The sequence below is a fragment of the Drosophila arizonae genome, chromosome 5, assembly GCF_054131065.1.
Source record: "Drosophila arizonae isolate 15081-1271.41 chromosome 5, UAZ_ARI_1.0, whole genome shotgun sequence".
In the NCBI taxonomy this organism is placed as follows: Eukaryota; Metazoa; Arthropoda; class Insecta; order Diptera; family Drosophilidae; genus Drosophila; species Drosophila arizonae.
The window spans coordinates 27,169,149-27,189,007 of NC_142925.1; the positions used below are offsets into that span (position 1 = coordinate 27,169,149).

A 19,859-nucleotide genomic window follows, 5' to 3' on the forward strand; every position below is an offset into this window, starting at 1 on the left:
AAGTGGCCAACGGTCTTCTGATCCTCAACAACTTTGATGGAATGGTGACATCGGCGACAACAAGTACATGGTTAAACGGCACCTATGTCATTCGCTTTACCAACGAGTCCATTTCAATTGGCAACCGGACTTTCAACAACCTAGAGAGCAGCACACTGAGAGTCGGCTCCTCGATAATCCAGATGACACCAAAAGAATCGAGACGACTCCAAATTCTATCACTAAAGGCTTTGCAGGCATTACACATCAACAATACCCAAAGACTAGAACACCTAAAACTTACGACACATGCAATATCATCCATAATATTGGTCTGCATAGTCGTGATAATCATTGTCATTGCCTTCCTCTACATAAAGAGAGCGAAAAAAATTACGTTACTACTGGACAATAGCCAGGTACAGAAAGTAACAGAGGCACCAAGACGAACCATAGAAAACATACAGTTCAACGACATTCCCTTCTTTTAATGATCGCTTGAGGACAAGCTCAAATCAAAGGGGGAAGAGTTAACAACAAATATATTTTTCAAGTTAAAAACAAAAATATTCTGCATTGCAACAAAACCCAATGGGAATTGTTGCAACACAAATAAAACGTAACAAGCTGATCAGACCAATAAGCCAAAACTGCTGACACAACGTCTAGCGGACTTCCTGCACACGCCAACCAGAGCTCCAGCAATTCCAAGAAGAATTGCACAACGGTTCAACAACACCACGAGCGACGCCGCTGCCAACGTCGTCGACTGAACCACAGCTCAGCTAGGGATAGAATTGATTTAAGTAATTTAGTTGCAAATTTGTTCTTGAATAAAACGGACTGCATTTAAGCAGTAAAATATAAAAACATCTTTTTTTACCGTTTAAATAAAGAAAGAACTTAACTTATACATGCATGCACGCATGCACCCACGCACATGCATATATACACTCCGCCGCTCACCCCTTCTTGACTAATTGTCTCACATGCACATATATATGTATATAAGTTAAGTTCTTTCTTTATTTAAACGGTAAAAAAAGATGTTTTTATATTTTACTGCTTAAATGCAGTCCGTTTTATTCAAGAACAAATTTGCAACTAAATTACTTAAATCAATTCTATCCCTAGCTGAGCTGTGGTTCAGTCGACGACGTTGGCAGCGGCGTCGCTCGTGGTGTTGTTGAACCGTTGTGCAATTCTTCTTGGAATTGCTGGAGCTCTGGTTGGCGTGTGCAGGAAGTCCGCTAGACGTTGTGTCAGCAGTTTTGGCTTATTGGTCTGATCAGCTTGTTACGTTTTATTTGTGTTGCAACAATTCCCATTGGGTTTTGTTGCAATGCAGAATATTTTTGTTTTTAACTTGAAAAATATATTTGTTGTTAACTCTTCCCCCTTTGATTTGAGCTTGTCCTCAAGCGATCATTAAAAGAAGGGAATGTCGTTGAACTGTATGTTTTCTATGGTTCGTCTTGGTGCCTCTGTTACTTTCTGTACCTGGCTATTGTCCAGTAGTAACGTAATTTTTTTCGCTCTCTTTATGTAGAGGAAGGCAATGACAATGATTATCACGACTATGCAGACCAATATTATGGATGATATTGCATGTGTCGTAAGTTTTAGGTGTTCTAGTCTTTGGGTATTGTTGATGTGTAATGCCTGCAAAGCCTTTAGTGATAGAATTTGGAGTCGTCTCGATTCTTTTGGTGTCATCTGGATTATCGAGGAGCCGACTCTCAGTGTGCTGCTCTCTAGGTTGTTGAAAGTCCGGTTGCCAATTGAAATGGACTCGTTGGTAAAGCGAATGACATAGGTGCCGTTTAACCATGTACTTGTTGTCGCCGATGTCACCATTCCATCAAAGTTGTTGAGGATCAGAAGACCGTTGGCCACTTCTTCGATGGGTTCCACATGTTCGGCGTTACTGAACTCACACAGCGACTTTTCTCCATTGAGGAGCCTAGGCAAACATGTACTATTGCTAATGTTGACAATGTTATTTTTTGAACAATTCTTAATGTTATTATATTTTTTACAATTTTTTATGATTCCGAACATTACATTTTTGCGAGACAATATTTGTTTATACTCTATATTTATGATAACGTTATTTCTTACAACTGGTTTCACAATTAGGTTTTCATAATCAGTTTCTTCTACGTTAGGTATTTTTATTACATAAAACAAAGTAGTAGTATTGTGAAATATGGCCACGTCTGAATATTCTAGCATTTCTTCTACAGATAATGAAGGCATTCTACCAGCTTTGAAGATTCTCTCTATTTCGTCTATTTCTGCCTTTTTTAGTAAAAATGAGTTTATTACGTTAACTTTTGCCCATGGTATGGCATATTTTATATTAATAACCTCCTCTTTGATCAATCTAACTTGGTTCTGTAAACTTTCCGCTATACCATGTGTGAATCTATCGTCTTTCCGTATATTGTTTGTAAGGGTATTGGTAACTGTGGTCAACTTATTTAATCTTTGTTCTAACTGTGAGTTTATTATTACTTGTTTGTTATTGTTATCTATGACTTTATTAATATGTTCTTCTATCTGCACGAAGTCATCATGATCTGGGTTGCCTGCTATGTATTTCCAAGCTGTGCCTAGAATATTAATGGCCCTTGTGGTCCTCTTGTTAATGTCATAATCTATAGTGCGTAAAGTCAAGTGAGTTTGGTTAATTTCGTGGTGCAAGGTGTGGTATAAACTGCTAAATTTTAAATTTGTTTCTGTATGAAATTCTATCTGCTCTAAAGCTTCTTTAATTTTGCCTAAGTTAATAATGTGAATAATTCTTGTTGTCGTTGTTTGTATTTTGCCTAGTCCGTCGTAGATCGTTATGGTTTGTGCTTCCGTATGATTCGTTATGTCCATATTCGGTTCGATAGGTGGTACCATCATCGCCATTATTGCGAGTAGTCTATAAATATCAAACGTTTTTATACCCTGAACCCATTGAAAATGGGAAATCAGGGTATAATGGTTTTGTTAAAAGTATGTAACAGGCAGAAGGAGGCGTGGCAGACCCCACAAAGTATATATATTCTTGATCAGGGCGACGAGCTGAGTTGATTTGGCCCTGTCCGTCTGTCTGTCCGTCCGTCCGTCCGTCCGTCCGTCCGTCCGTCCGTCCGTATGTATGAACGCGTCGATTTCAGAAGATATAACAGCTAGAGACTTCAAATTTTTTTTTAAATGTCCGTAATTATAGCGCGCATATCAAGTTTATCATTAAAAATCGATAACTCATCCCGATCTTTTTTTATCGATAAAAAACCTTATCGAAAACCGGTTATAAAATTATATCTTCTACACCTTTATTGCTAGAGTCTCCAAATTTTTAATATATGCTTATATGCAATTTATCCAATTTCGGTTTTTGTTAAAGTTTACTCCCCACCCTTAAATTCACCCCCTCACCCACACTTTTGTAAAAAGCGTATTTCAAATACTAGAGACTTGGGCTTTGGAATATACACACATATTCACCATATGATTACGCTCTAAAAGTTTCATTAAGATCGTATGTCTACAAAAGAAATTATTTAACAAATAAATTCTCATAATATTGACCACACTGCAGCGCAGCCCAAGCGCAGTCGCTGCTTACTGCGCAGTTAGCAGAGCGCAGGCTTATGCGTGCGTGTGGATGCATGTGTATGTATGTGTGCATAAAAGAAGTGCAGAATGATTAGAATATCAGCTTGGAGGGTTCAGGGTATCTCCTAGTCGAGCAGTCTCGACTGGAGCTTTCTTACTTGTTTATATTACTTTTATGTATGACTCTATTTGTTGAGGTTAGTACTGTTGTGTTTCTGTCCTATTTTACTGTTTCTTTTTTATATCTGGGAGACAATTTAGTTCCTAGTCTGTTGTTGATCTTGACGTATATTTCTTGTCCTGGTGTGTAGGTACGTATTTCGTTGCGTCTTTTATTGTGGTTCTGTAAGTCCATCGTTTGTTTCTGTCTAAGTCTGTCAATGTTGTCTTGTCTAGATTTTTCATATTGTTCTGGGTTCGTCGTTAGGTTTCTGCCAAAAAACAAATCTAGTGGTCGTCTGTTAGTCGTTGAATGAATGGTGTAGTTATAGTCGTATATTGATTTGTCAATTAATTCTTGGAAGGTTTTATATTCTTGTTTTCTTTTGTTACATCTCATGATGTCTGAAAGCGTAGAGTGAAATCGTTCGACTTGGCCGTTGACTGTACTTTTATAAGGTGGAGTGTTATAAATTTCAATCCCTAATTGATCTCGCATCATGAATGTTATGGATGCTGAATTCAGAGATTTTTCGTTATCTATGACCACGAATTTCGGAACTCCATAATAAAATAAAATGTCGTGAAGTGTTTTTTTTATGTCCTCTATTGCTCTAGATTTGATGATGCGTCCTTGGGCTAGTTTCGAAAATTTATCTATTGCTGTCAGGACTAAGTTTTTGCCTGTCGTGTATATGTCTACATGAATTATATGTCCAGGATATTGAGGTATGGGTGTTTCATTTAGTTTAGGGTTGTTTGGTTGTCTGTCGTATTTTTCCTCTTTACAAACTTGACATTATTTGACTAATGCCGCTATTTTCTGTTTCATTTTAGGGAAGTAATGGGTTTCTGATAATTGTTTTTTGTTTTCTATTGGGTTTCGGTGAGCTCTATTGTGTATTTTTAGTATATGTTCGTCCTGTTCTGTTTCGTTAGTCAAGTCCTTCACTTGTGTCTGGGTGAATCTGATTTTATAATTCCTAAAGTGTTTGGGGTATATTTGTTGAATTTGATTCATGATTTCTTCTGACGTTATTATTCCGTTAATTACAGAAGGATTTAAATGCTTTTTTAATATCTGAACTAGGTTATTTTCCGTGAGCTCTTGTCTAGTTATTAGGTGTCTATGGAAAGTTGGGAAAGGAATTTGGAATTCATAGTCGTCTGTGTTTGCTTTGTTTAAGAATATTTGATTCTTGAATACGTTTATCGGGACCTCCATACTAGGTATTAGGTTATGACTTGAACTTTCTGCGCTATGCTGAGTGGATGTTACTGAATTGATTTGGTTTACTATGGGTATTCTTGACAATGCGTCTGCTACTGTGTTATCCCTGCCTGGTTTATAAAGGAGTTCATAATCAAAATCTTCTAGGTACGTTTTCCATCGTTTGATTCGAGCGTTGCCATTCCAACTGCTAAGCGAATGTGTAAGTGGTTGATGGTCTGTGTATATTTTTACTTTTGCCTTACCGTAAAGGTAATTTTTGAGGGCTTTTAGTGCCCAAATAATCGCCAACATTTCTTTTTCATTAGTGGCGTAATTTTCTTCGGATTTTGACAATGTTCTTGAAAGGAAGCATATGGGTCGTTTATTCTGAGATAAGACTGCTCCAATTGCATAATTGGATGCGTCTGTTGTTAATTGAAATTCCTTATTAAAGTCTGGGTATTGTAAAATAACTTCATTGGATATTAGAGCGTTTTTGATTTTGTCAAAGGAATCAATGGCTTCTTGACTGAGATTAATTAGTTTTTTTGAAGACTGGCTTTTGGACACTCGTCCATCCTCCCCTCTTAAAAGAGAGCTAAGTGGTTTTGCCAACTTAGCGAAATCTCTTATGAACCTTCTATAGTAGCTAGAGAGTCCGAGGAAAGATCTCAAGTCTTTGAGTGTTTTTGGATAGGGATACTTGGCTATGGTTGCTATTTTGTCTGGGTTAGTCTCGACGCCTTTATCTGAGATGACAAAGCCGAGAAATTCTACCTTGTCTTTAAAGAACTCGCATTTGTCTAACTGACATTTCATGTTAGCTTCTTGAAGAGTTCGAAAAATTGTGTCAAGATTTTCTGCATGTGTTTCATTATCTTTGCTAAATATGATAATGTCGTCTATGTAAATGAAGCATATCTTGCCGATATGATCACGAAGAATGTCATCTAACGCCCTTTGAAAAATAGAAGGTGCGTTTTTCAGACCGAAAGGGAGTCGTGTAAACTCGTATTTTCCGTTGTTTACGGAGAAGGCGGTCTTTTCAATATCTGCTTCTTTTAATGGAATTTGATGGAAGCCACTTTTTAAGTCAAGCACTGAAAAAATTTTATTATTCCCAAGTTGTGCTAGTACTTCGTTTATTTCTGGAATAGGGTACTTGTCTGCTATCGTTTCTTTGTTAAGCTTTCTGTAATCAATAACCATTCTATACTTTTTCTCTTGGGAAGCATCCATTTTCTTGGGAACAATCCACACAGGTGAATTGTAGGGTGATCGGGATGGGCGAATAATTCCGTCCTCTAAAAGTTCTCGTATTTGTTTATGGACTTCGTCTTTTAAAGACATTGGGAATTGGTAAAATTTGGAATATATGGGTGAGTCTGTCTTGGTTCGAATTTCTGCTTTTACATTGGTTGTGTAGGTTAATTTTTCGTTTGGGGTGGCAAATAAATTGGGGTATTTCGTAACTAACTGTTTTAATCTTTGTTTCTGTTCGATAGTCATGTGATCTGTCCGTGGTATGACAGTGTTAACTGCCTCGATTTTTTTCTGTTTAAGGGGTATAAATATGGTATCTTTAATTATTAATTGATTCTTGCTGCTATGGATTACGGCCTCTAGTTTTTTAAGGCTGTCGTTGCCCAGAATTGCGTCAAATGCTTTTAACGTAGGTAATAGGAAAAACTTTACTTGGATATCTTGTCTGTCAAAGAGATTAGCGATTTTATGGTGAGTTATTCTTATATTTCCGCCGACTGTTACGGCTTCGAAAGGCTTTTGATTGGGAATCGGGTTAGAAACTAGTTTGGGCTGTATGTAATTTCTGTTCGAACCTGTGTCTATTAGTATTTTAAGTATCTCTCCGCTTTTTGTCTTACATTCTATGTAAGGAAGCGAAGAGCTAGTTATTCTAAAAAATTAATGTTATCATGTTCAATGGGGCTCTCTTGTTCGTCGTCATTTTGTTCAATTTGTTGTGCGTACTCTTGTAGTGATTGTTCGTGTTCGGTCTGTTGTTCGTAGCTTTCGATGGTCTGTCCGTATTCTTCCATACTTATGGAAGCGTTGTGGTAGTCATTGTCGGGATATTCCTCTCCCATTTGAATATTAAAATTTCTTTGTCTTTTGTCCGTTGTATTTGTTATTGGTGGGGGTCTTTTCCCTAGTTCAAAATTTGGCCTGTTCATGTAATTTACCATCCGTGTTTGGATGCTTTTGTCAACGTCCATTGGTTCGGGGCGTGGCTGTGGTTTGGGTGCTAATGGTCGGGGCGGTACGTTTGTCTGTTGAGGTTGCGTTTGGTAATATTGTTGTCTATGGTATTGGTGTCCCTGATTAATGGTATTTGGCCATGCATGTTGCATTGGCACTTGAGCTCTGAAACCAATTGGTACAGATCTCATCATCTGAGGGGGATTTTGTGCGTATTGAACCATACGCGGTGGCAACATGGGTGGTGTTGCGTTTCGAGCTACGCTTTTGTGACCTGTTTGATGGCTTTTATTGAATGCTATGTTTGTTCTATAGTTCTGATTTTCTAATTTCAAACATAAATGGAGAGCTGAGGGAAGGTCTGTTGGTTCCTTTATGCTAAGAATACGTGGCAAGTCTCCTCTCAAACCCCTGATGAAAGTGTCTAATGCTTTTTCCCTGTACATTTTCGTCATGAGTAGTTCCGACTCTCTATTTAGTTCCATACATCCTACTTTGTTCAATATTAAAGTCAGCTGGTTGTAGACAACCTGATAAAACTGTTCTACTGTCTGGTTGTTGCCCTGTATTAACATAGTCATCTCGTATTCTAATGTATTTATATCTCTTTTATCTGCATAGTGCAGTGTGAGACACTTGGAGATGGCACTCCAATTAAGGGGAACATTGTAAGATTCGAGGGCCGCGTCGGATTGACCGATGATCTTATTTCTCACGGTATGCAAAATGCCATAGTACATTGGTGATCCAACTTGGCTTGCATATATGGAGAGTATGCGATCCACACTCTTTTTCCATGAGCTAAATTCGATTTTGTTGCCGGAAAATTCCCTAAGACTTTTGACAATGTCTGGTACTCTGTTAAGGTCGTTCAAATTTTGATTGTCGTTTATGGTCTGATCGTCCACGTCATTGAATTCACTAGAAGGGTTAACTATTTGTCTCACTAGCGTCGGAAGTTGTTCTGTCAAAATTTGAGCGACAGTGGCTGCAATCAACTGTTCTGCGTTATTCGCCATGCCTCTGTTCTGCAAGTGTTCGTTCTGACGGTCTATATGTCGTTGTTGCTGCCTATTGATAATGTGTGCACCTACTTGGGGTTGTTCGACTAACACTGGGGGCCTAATCAAATTTTTCTCGTTAGCCATACGTTATCAACTGTGACTTTGATCTATTGTTTTATGTTTACAGGTGGATTTTTGATTGAATTTAGTTAGTTAGTTAGTGTTAGTTTATGATTATCATTAGTACAACTTAATTTAATATAAAGAAATTTCTGATATAAAATTTTTTTTTTTTTTTTAAATTTAAATTTAGCTTTTATTTTTATTTTGTATTAAGACCAGTGGCTGGTTTTCCCTTCTACTTTGGAGGGTCCCTTGGGAATCGCAAAGTTGGGTTATTTTATACTACTATTGTAGTCACTTTGAATTTGATCGCTTTACGCTTTTTTATTTTTTGTGTTTTTTTTTTTTTTTAATATTTTATTTTTCTCTTTATTTTTATACCCTGAACCCATTGAAAATGGGAAATCAGGGTATAATGGTTTTGTGAAAAAGTATGTAACGGGCAGAAGGAGGCGTGGCAGACCCCACAAAGTATATATATTCTTGATCAGCGTGACGAGCTGAGTCGATATAGCCCTGTCCGTCTGTCCGTCCGTCCGTCCGTCCGTCCGTCCGTCCGTCCGTCCGTCCGTCCGTCCGTCCGTCCGTCCGTCCGTCCGTCCGTCCGTATGAGTGCGTCGATCTCAGAAGTTATAAGAGCTAGAGAGCTGAAATTTGGCATGCATACTCGTGTGTACCATACGCAGTACGAGTTTGCTTTATTTTTTCGATAAATCGTCCGATAACTTTTTTATCGAGAATAATCGAAAAATTGATTTTGTTTTTTTCGCCTAATTTGAACATTTTTAGACGTGGAGTCTTCAAATTTGTGTTGTATATAAAGTTAATCGATACAAAGATTTTGTAATTTACAGATTTTGGATACCACGCCCCATTCGCCCCCAATTTGTAAAAAACGCATTTCAAGTACTAGAGACTTGTGCTTTGGAATGTACACACATATTTACCATATGATTACACTTTGAAAGTTTCATTAAGATCATATGTTTACAAAAGAAATTATTCGACAAATAAATTCTCATAATATTGCCCACACCGCAGCGCAGCCCAAGCGCAGTCGCTGCTTACTGCGCAGTTAGCAGAGCGCAGGCTTATGCGTGCGTGTGGATGCATGTGTATGTATGTGTGCATAAAAGAAGTGCAGAATGATTAGAATATCAGCTTGGAGGGTTCAGGGTATCTCCTAGTCGAGCAGTCTCGACTAGAGCTTTCTTACTTGTTTTAATTGTTTCAAAATATTTTTATATTTTCATAAATGAGTTTTCTATTTAATTTATATTTTTAAATACACCGAAATTGAAATTTTAACTATACCCTATGTGCGTTTTTAATAGTTTGGTTATTCTAGCAGATTCTTATAATCACATCAGCAGTTAGTTTCGTTTAGTTTTGGTAGATGGCGCTGCAGCAGTGAATCTATTTGAGTTTTGCTAGCGCCACTAGCAGGAGTGAGGTGGCCTAGTGTGTTAGCAGCATGACGCTCGATCGAGAAGTCGCGGTTCGAATCCCGATCGGTGCAACTGTTGTTAACTTTTTTAATTGTTTCAAAATATTTTTATATTTTATTAAATGAGTTTGGTATTTTATTTATATTTTTAAATACATCGAAATTGAAATTTCAGCCATACTAAATGGGCATTTTTATTTGTTGGGTTCAGGGTAGTATCTAGTCGAGCACTCTCGACTAGAGTTTTCTTACTTGTTCTAAAAATTTTTCTTAAATTTTCTTAAACTTGTTTGATTTTTATTTCTCTCAAAAATTTTTCTTATATTTTATTACACTTATTTAATTTTTATTTTTCTCAAAAACTTTTCTTATATTTTATTACACTTATTTGTTTTAGTTTTAGTTTTGTTAGTTTCTTGTTTCGTGTTCTTATGTTTCTAACTTACAATAATGATGATGTGGCGGTCTTCACTGCTGATCCGGATTTCATCCTTTTTGGTTGTACCTACTGGGGATCCTGCGACCAGACTCCGTTGAAGTATCCTGTGGGCGGGCCGTACAGGATTACCGTCCACCGATGGGCAATCGAACTATTACGTTCCAGACTACCTTTAACGAATTTCACCGACCGTCGAAGTTACGCGACGTGAGTTGCTTTGGTGATTTTCGGTCGCGCTCGTACAGGCGTTTTGCTGTGTTGTAACGCGATCGAATTTTCGTTTTATTTGAACCGACTCTGCTTTTGACTTGCAGTATCACGCACGTACTAAACGTTTTGCTGTATTGCGCGCGAAGCCGGTCCCTGCTCGGGCGCCAGTTAAGTTCTTTCTTTATTTAAACGGTAAAAAAAGATGTTTTTATATTTTACTTCTTAAATGCAGTCCGTTTTATTCAAGAACAAATTTGCAACTAAATTACTTAAATCAATTCTATCCCTAGCTGAGCTGTGGTTCAGTCGACGACGTTGGCAGCGGCGTCGCTCGTGGTGTTGTTGAACCGTTGTGCAATTCTTCTTAGAATTGCTGGAGCTCTGGTTGGCGTGTGCAGGAAGTCCGCTAGACATGGTGTCAGCAGTTTTGGCTTATTGGTCTGATCAGCTTGTTACGTTTTATTTGTGTTGCAACAATTCCCATTGGGTTTTTTTGCAATGTAGAATATTTTTGTTTTTAACTTGAAGAATATTTTTGTTGTTAACTTATATATACATATGCGCACTCGTCTATGCGCACATACATATATACACTTCACTATTTCACTTTTCGTTCTCTCCCCGCTAATCCTTACATTCACTCATGTACATATGTATATATGTATATGCACACTTGCACCCTTGACTATGCGCGTTTCCTTGACTGTTTTTTTTTTTTTCACAACTACACTTTCTTATGGCGGGTATATTCGCTTGCCGTCGGCACTAAATGCTTTCAATTCTCCTCTTACTTCATTTATAACCACTTTTATCTCAACTATTAACTCCTTGGTGCAATTGCAGCGGCATCAATAATCTTGCTGATCTTTAATTTCGTTCACTCTGACCGCTTTTTTTTTCTTTTTTTTTTTTTTGGCCTCTGTTACTTACTTTTGATGTGTGCATACATATATACACACTCTGCTCTTACCACTCCTCGTTGCTGCATTTCGGCGACGTTCGCTACGCTGCCACCGCGCGTGCACATGCTTATGCACATGCGTTTTCGGTTTTACGCGTCTGCGTAATATTTTCGCACGCACTGTACTTTTCGGCGCCGCAACGGTTTTCTAGTACCGTTTTTTCGCTCGACGCTTCCCGAAATTTCTGACCCCCGCCCCGCGGCCGTCGTAGGGTGCCTTCACTTTTTAATTTTTGCACTTTACCATGAATGTTCTTGCCTTTTGCTGCTTTTATACGCACACTGCCCATATTCAAATTAACCACCAAATAACTACACAATCGCCTCTATTGCCCATATTCAAATTAACCACCAAATAACTACACAATCGCCTCTATTGCCCGTCACCTCTATTTGGGTATGCTGGCAGGTTTTTACGCCGCCCGTATACCACACTCTCTCTAGCCCCGCGTCCCTGCTCGGGCGCCACTTGTAAGGTTACAATTTTACAGGTTATGTTTTTCAGCCGGGGTCAGAGTTTCAGTCTGCCCAGGGCCACAACTTACAAGACATTTGTAAATTAATACGGGACTACACGTGGTTAGAGAAATGGGAGAGGGTGGGGGAGTCATTATGTATTAAATGGCCACGCAGCCCGAACTCGCCGACCACGCCCGCACACGCTTGCACGTGGGATGGCTGCAGCGATCGAGTGGCGCGATCAAGCGCACTCTAGATTGCTGGGGTCGGGGCTACAAAGGCATATTGCGGGGTATTAGTGGGGCTACTATCATTGGTGGATCGCAGATCGAGGAACGCCCAGCGTCGTCGCCGGCGTTCACTCCAGACCACGCGATTTTGTGTGCCAGAGTTTTGGCTATCTGGCGAACAGGATTGCCCTCGTTCTAACCACCAGTTAGTGTTGTTATCATTAGTAGATTAGTGTTTTCAAATCAACTACAAATGAGTACGCAATCATTTCTATAGATACATTTAACATTTTTATTCCATGTTACCTTACGCTCTTTACCCCTCGTTTATCTGTTTCTTATTTTCTTTGATATCAACTGCTCACATCAAGAGCTCCAAACTCACTAAATACTACACGCAGCTTTCAATCCTCTTCTGCCGCTGTGCAGATCAGTGCTGCCAGAATTTTGAAGGCAAGAATTGCTAGAATTTCAAAAAAAAGTTGCTAAAATTGCTAAAAAATTTATTAAAATTGCTAAAAGAAATGGCCAAATTTTGTTAAAATTTTATATGTTAAATTTATTACTTTTATTTATGATTAAGTTTTTAAATGATAGTTAAAATGTCGTCCAATTGTTCCAATATACTTTCTTCATCATTAATAGCATATTTGGAGCTGCATCTGCTATGCATATCGCGTCGCCCACTTCAATAAGCTCAAGGCTTAGAAATGTTGAGACAATTGTGCCTTTACTATTGCTGAAATAGTTAATAGCAACTCCTAAAGATTTAAGAAAATTTAAACAATTCATCTAGCAAAAGACTGAATCACCAATATCAGCGCAAATTTTCCGCAAAGTGCTCGGCAAGAACATTTTTTATTATATGACTTCTCTTTGTTCTGCCCAATTTTATGTTTGCTGCCGATTGGCAAGCTGCAAATTGGTGCGCACATAATTGCGACAAATGATCGCTTGTCACTATTGCTGCGTGTTTTGCAATGTATGTATAGGCACAGTGCAGCCTCATGCTCCTCCGTCTTGTCACTTTTTACAACAAAAGGCAACTTGTTTTTTTTGTGTACACGCACCCATCGCTCTTATATATTTTTTTGTGGCAGCGTGGTGGCGCACATCATAAAGCTTCGCGCCAATAGTGCACTTGCAATAGGCGCAATAGGCCCTTGTTGAGTCTGTGTCATCCTTGCGAATCCACTCTTTAAACTCGCCACTCAACCACACATCGCGAAATTTTTGGGTATACGTTTTTGGCGTATTTTATAAAACTTTTAATGAATCTAACAAAAAGGCATACAATTTAAAGCTCAGCGCACTAATGACACTCGATCACTTTCGATGAATTTGTAAACTACTTATTGTTCACAACTATTGAACTATTGTTCACAAGTTTGTGCATTTATCGAAATTGTTATGATTTTGAACAAGTTGAGTTCTTTTTAAGATGATGTTATTGTGAGATCACAAAAATCACAAAATTGCTAAAAGTTGCATAATTTTTTTTAAAAATAGCTATATTTGTGGCTAATAGCAATTTAAAAAAAAAAAATGGCAAACTCAAATTCAAAATTGCTAGATCTAGCAACTTAATGGCTAAAATGGCAGCACTGGTGCAGATTTTACCACGCGACCAGCAATGCAATTCACCACCGCGAGCTTTCGAGCTGCACGGTTGCATTGCTGATCGCGCGCCCTATTCAAATTACGCTTACTCTACAAAACTAACTGCTATGACACTTACGACTACTTACCGACTAATTAACAATGTCTTACAAACTAACAACTTGTTCTACTTATTACTTAACTTACTCGCTACAAATTCCTATCTATTACAAATCTTACGCAATGTAAGGGGGGCCGCGGGCGAGCCACCTTACAAGTCTTAGCCTAAAATACATAAAGTTTACATTAAGAATTCTGTAGCTAAAAGCAGCGGTAGAATGGGAGTATATAACATGCTGTATGTGTGTGTATATACATATGTTTGTATGCATATGCAGAAGGCATATACATTTTAGCGTTTAAGCTGCGGCGTGAACAAGAACGTAACAATGCTTACGTTGCAGATCCCACACTGCAACCTGGTCTGTACATAAGTGACAGATCATATTACGGCACTTATGTATAGCTGTTATTGTTCGGCGCAGCAGCTAATAATTGCTCTTAATAGTTAAATAAGCTTCTCTTAAGTTAATCTCTTGCCTTTGTCATTCTCATTCGCTGTTAGCGCACTCTTGCACATAACAAAGCATAACACACATACATATGTAAATCTCATCCGCTCTGTTAATTGCATACTCCTCTTTATTTATATTCTTTTAAACTCTGTACAAAAATAGTCTTCATTCGCGCAACACCTACAAATTTGTCACCCTCGCATCGAACTAACTTTGCCTAAACAGTGTCCACAGACTCGGCATTAAATTAATAAATAATAAGCTAAATTATATCGTTTTGGTTTTTATTTTTTTGCCTTCGTAAATGATTGGAGCCAGAGTTGTCGAAAAAGTTCGGCAGCTTCAAACATTTTGGTGACCCCGACGTGATCCTAATACACTCTGTGGTGCTCGCTTAGCGCGTTATAAGTTATTACACCATCTTGGCGTCGCTCATCAGTGAAATTTACAAAACATTTGTGCAAGATAGTGCATTCAAATTATCAATTTCATTGTGACACAACCTTGTAAAACATTTAACATTTCGTTCGAACTGCATATATGTATGTGTATGCAATTATCTTGAGTTTTTTTGCATCCTCTTTTAATTGCCGTTTCGTTCGTCGCGGTTGGCGCCTTCTCAGCTGCATCTGCATAGAAAGCGCGCAAACCTAAAAAGCTGTGTCAATCGTAGAAGACACACACACACACATACATAAATCAAAACTCAGATAATCTGCATGCAGTGGCTTTGCATTCTGATTATCTTTATCATTTTTTCTTTCGTCCGTGGATCATCGCGTTTAGCGCCTTTTATGTAGCGTCTGCACAGCTATTCCGAAAATAGTTGTCTCGATCACACACGTACATAATCATATAAAATGTGCAGATACATTATATGTGCATAAGTGGCACTCTTAGCTTGTACATTAGCGTTACAATTGCAAGTGCTTTTCCAAAGTGAACATAATTGACTACATTTGCGACTAAAATTTAAAAAAATGAATAATTTAGAATCGAGTGCTGATCAAGTGCCTGCATCTCAGGTCACTTATCTAAAGCGTAAAACGAAAGCGCTGTTCGATAGACTCGAAAGTCTATATGCTGAATCAGACGCGGACAAATTAAGCCATATGGATTCGTGTGATTTACGTGTACTTTTGGACTCGATCACCAAATTAGAGTCAAATTTCGATGCGGTTCACACGAACTTAGAAGAATCAGATTTTGAGTCCATATCCAGTGATTTACCTGCGAAATTTGAATCAATTCTACTAAAGTTTAAGGCCCTGCTTCAACGTGAACTGGGAAGTAGGCCAAATCAACAGTTTTCTTCGACACTAAATACAAGCTTTACAAATGCTCATCCAGTGCTCATTATGTCAAATCGGTCGCGTTTGCCGCAGTTGGAATTGCCAAAATTTAGTGGAATCTATACTGAGTGGGAAAATGCTGACTCTGATCTCAGCCCTATTGAGAAGCTCCAACATCTTCGGTCCTGCTTAAGTGGTGCTGCGCCATCGGCTCATTGGAAATAAATAGGGCTAACTATAGCGTCGCTCTGGATATTCTTCAGCGTCGATTTGATAATAAACGTTTTATTTTACAGGCACATATCAGAGCGATATTTGGGCTTGAGAAGGCAGATTCATCTGTGGGCAGACTAAGGCAGTTGGCGGATAAGGTTGCATCTCATATTCGTGCTATGGATTCTCTTGCATCGAGGGAAGAAGTCGCTGATTGTATCATCGTGCAAACAGTGTTGCAGAAATTGGACAAATGCAGTCAGGCCAAATGGGAGGAACGATCATCAGCAAATGAGTTACCGTCGTGGGCCAAGTTGTCAACGTTCTTGCAAGAGCGGTGTCGAATGCTTGAAAATGTGGATCAAGTTTTGCAGGATGGTCAGGTTGGCAAGTCAGGGAAGATCGTGAGTACACATTTAAGAAAATCATTTCTTGCTTCCAAAACTCCCAGTCGTTGTGTCTTTTGCGAAGACACGAGCCACATGATATTTCAATGTAAGCGTTTTGAGCAATTGCCACCCATTGCACGACATAAGGAGGCCAAGAGACTCGCTCTGTGCCTAAATTGCCTAAGAAAGGGGCATCAGCTTAAAGATTGCAAATCTAGTACCTGCCGCACTTGTCAATCGAAGCACCATACCTTATTGCATTACAATTAATCTTCAGTAGATACATCCAACACTGTCCAACAAACAAATGCAATACATTTCTCTGCTATGGTTTCAATGTCACCTTCTTTGCCTCAAGCTCATCTGTCGCCTCATTCGTCTGATGTTGTGCTTCTAGCCACTGCTATAATCCTTGTTAAGAATCGAGCTGGAACATTCGTTCCGTGTCGTGTACTCTTAGATTCAGGATCTCAACTTCACTTTGTTACCACGCAATTCGCTAATCAGCTTCAGCTCCGAAAAAGAAAGTCGCTTACTGCAGTTTCTGGCATTGGAGATGCTAGCTTCTCAACTGAAGGATACTCAGTCGATCTCGTTCTGAAATCGCGGATTTAAGATTACTCAACTACCATCAGCGCAATCATCGCCAAGACGATTACTGATAATCAGCCTGGAATTTCAATGTCTACTAATAGTTAGAACATACCCTCAAATATAAAGTTAGCTGATCCCTTATTTTATAAGTCACAGCGGATTGATCTTCTCATCGGAGCTGGTCTGTTGTGTATTGGGCAAATTATGTTGGCACCTGGGTTGCCAGTTTTGCAGAAAACTCAACTCGGCTGGATCATATCAGGTGGCGGGCAATCGGCCCCCAAACTCTCATCGTTCATCGTAACTCAAAGAGCTTCCGATGATACCAATCTCAGCACTCGGCTTGATGATTTGGTTCGTCAATTTTGGGAAGTGGAGCACGTTTTCGAGCCTATCGCCAAGGTAACAACAGAGGAGCTCCACTGTCAGCAGCATTTCATCGCAACTCATCGTCGATTGTCTTCAGGGGAATACTTAGTCTGCTTGCCAAAAAAGCAAGGCTTCGAATCTTTGGGCGACTCTTATGTTTGCGTAAGTTTGCTCGAAATCATGCTATGAAGGAAAAATACTCTGCATTTATGAAAGAATATATTGATCTCGGCCATATGTCACCGGTGCCCAGCGCAGAGATTTCTAAATGCAAATACTTCTTGCCTCATCATTGTGTATACAAAGAAGAAAGTTCGACAACAAAGTTGAGAGTGGTATTCGGTTCGGCTGTTACCACATCTGGGCTTTCATTAAATGATATTCTTATGTCAGGACCGACCATACAAGCTACATTGTTTCACACACTCGTTCGTTTTCGCACATTTTCCATTGCACTTACAGGTGATATTAGTAAAATGTATAGGTGTGTGAAGGTTTCAGAGCCTGATGCAATGCTTCAATGTATCTTATGGCGAAACTCCTCAGACGACGACATTCTAGTCTTCAAATTGAATACCGTCACTTATGGGACCAAGCCCGCTTCTTTTTTGGCTATTCGTGCAATGCACCAATTAGCAATGGATGAGTCGTCATCATACCCCCTAGGAGCTAAAACTGCTTTGCGAGATTTCTATGTTGACGATCTGATCTCAGGAGGCAATTCAGTTGAAGAAGTTCGCGACATAATGGAACAAACTAAAAATCTTCTTGAGCGAAGCAACTTCAAATTGAGAAAATGGTGCTCAAACTCAATCAACATTCTTCGCGGAGTTCCAGAAATCGAGCAGGAGAGTTTTCTCAAACTCGGCGATGGGACCGATGTGACAAAAACTCTTGGACTCATCTGGGAGCCTCGAAAGGATAGCTTCGAATGCACTTTCGAGCCCAAAATCAGTGTTGGAAAACACACAAAACGTTCAGTTCTGTCAACCATTGCGCGATGCTACGATCCGTTAGGTTTGATCGGACCAACATTAACTAGGGCAAAAATCATCTTGCAACGCATGTGGAGAGACAAGCTACAATGGGATGAGAGTCTACCACAATCATTGGAAACGATTTGGAGCGAATTTTGTAAGGACTTTCATCAAGTGAGCAATGCAACATTTCCTCGTTATGTACTCCAACTTAAAGCAAGAGTTGAATTACATGCCTTCTGCGATGCTAGCCTTCAGGCCTATGGCTCTTGTGTTTATGTTCGGTCATCGAAGAATAATGCTGTTAAAGTGCATCTACTCTGTTCCAAGGCTATCGTCGCCCCACTAAAGACCCTCACTGTGCCTAAGCTTGAGTTATGCGCTGCATATCTGCTTGCGAACTTGATAAGCGAGGTAGAGAAACTGAACTTGTTCGAATGTGAGATGCATTGCTGGTCAGATTCAGCGGTGGTCTTGTCTTGGCTAAAGGAAGAGCCATCCAAATTCAATGTTTTTGTTGCTAACAAGGTTTGTGCCATACAGCAGCTCACAATCGGCATGGAGTGGCAAATCGTGCCAACTGAGATGAATCCTGCAGATATGTTATTTAAAGGAGCAGCACCGTTAGAGCTCTTGCACTCGAAATTATGGATGCATGGACCTTCTTTTTTGCAAGAGGAACAAGTAAGAAAGCTCTAGTCGAGACTACTCGACTACGAGATCCCCTGAACCCTTGGAGTAATAGCTATGTATTTCAATAATTTTCCGAGTCTTTCAGCTTACACAAGAAACACGCACACACACACACACACACACACACACGCACGCACGCACGCACACACAGGCATACATACACACACATACACACACACACACACACACACATACACAAACAATTACATACATATACACACACAAGCATAAACACGCATGGGCTGAGTGTGCGCTTACTATGAGAACTTAATTGTTTAATAACTTTTGTTGTGGACGTACGATCTTCATGAAACTTTTAGATTATGATTATAACATGAATATGCATGTAATTGCCAAAGCACAAGTCTCTAGTATTTGAAATACGCTTTTTACAAAAGTGAGGTTGAGAGGGTGAATTTAAGGGTGGGGGTAAATTTTAACAAAAACCGAAATTGTATAAATTGCATATAAGCATACATTAAAAATTTGGATACTCTAGCAATAAAGGTGTAGAAGATATAATTTTATAACTGGGTTTCGATAAGGGTTTTTATCGATAAAAAAAGATCGGGTTGAGTTATCGATTTTTAATGATAAACTTGATATGCGCGCTGTAATTACGGACATTTAAAAAAAATTGAAGTCTCTAGCTCTTATATCTTCTGAAATCGACGCGTTCATACATACGGACAGACGGACAGACGGACGGACGGACAGACGGACAGACGGACAGACAGACGGACTGGGCCAAATCAACTCAGCTCGTCGCCCTGATCAAGAATATATATACTTTGTGGGGTCTGCCACGCCTCCTTCTGCCTGTTACATACATTTCAACAAAACCATTATACCCTGATTTCCCATTTTCAATGGGTTCAGGGTATAACAAGTAAAAAAACTCTAGTCGAGAGTGCTCGACTAGATACTACCCTGAACCCAACAAATAAAAATGCTCATTTAGTATGGCTGAAATTTCAATTTCGATGTATTTAAAAATATAAATAAAATACCAAACTCATTTAATAAAATATAAAAATATTTTGAAACAATTAAAAAAAATTAACATCAGTTGCATCGATCGGGATTCGAACCGCGACTCCTCGAT

At 39.0% G+C, this 19,859-nt stretch overlaps 1 protein-coding gene across 2 annotated transcripts in view; it reads left to right on the plus strand.

Moving 5' to 3' along the window:
- Positions 1 to 19,859, plus strand: part of ppk29 (pickpocket 29) — a 344,359-nt gene that overhangs the window by 183,617 nt on the left and 140,883 nt on the right. The gene's annotated exons all lie outside the window — the stretch shown is intronic.